This window comes from Sinocyclocheilus rhinocerous, unplaced genomic scaffold (genome assembly GCF_001515625.1).
Source record: "Sinocyclocheilus rhinocerous isolate Xijiao unplaced genomic scaffold, SAMN03320098_v1.1 scaffold697, whole genome shotgun sequence".
Taxonomy (NCBI): domain Eukaryota; kingdom Metazoa; phylum Chordata; class Actinopteri; order Cypriniformes; family Cyprinidae; genus Sinocyclocheilus; species Sinocyclocheilus rhinocerous.
In genome coordinates this window covers 73918-74491 of record NW_015664033.1, presented here as the reverse complement: position 1 = coordinate 74491, position 574 = coordinate 73918, and positions in this window count along the sequence as shown.

Here is a 574-nt window from a genome sequence, read left to right as displayed (position 1 = left end):
TTAAAAAACAACCTTGCTTTGATAGGAGATATTATTAAGTGTTGCTTTTGATAAAAAGCTCTTTTTCATCATTAAAAAACATTTTTATCCATTTTATTGCATATGAATGATTGAACCCTTCTCTGTGGACACACTGTTTTAGATGTAGTGAGAGGACATTAAGAAACATTGATTTGATATAATAATGAGAAAATTAAATTGAAGGTCATAGTTGTGTTAAATACACTCTATTATTAATCCCTCATGACATTTAAAATTGAAAATATTTTTATTTTTTAAAGCTAATAGCAGTCACCTTGCTGGACCTGTTTTGTCCCACGTCTCAAGACTGTTTTACAGTTTACTGCAATTAGTTATTTCTCTAGTGTTATCCCTACGGTATAGTTGTGGAAGCCTGTTTCTGCCACGGAATAAAAATATATTTATATAAAAAGTGAGTTTACATCCATGGCCCTGGGAACTAGGGGTGCTGCAGCACCCCCCGCCGCAGGGCCGGGTCTGACATTTTCCTTGTGCCCCTCGATCATCCCCAAGATACTTAATTTTTGTGATTAATTATTTATTAAACTGACCA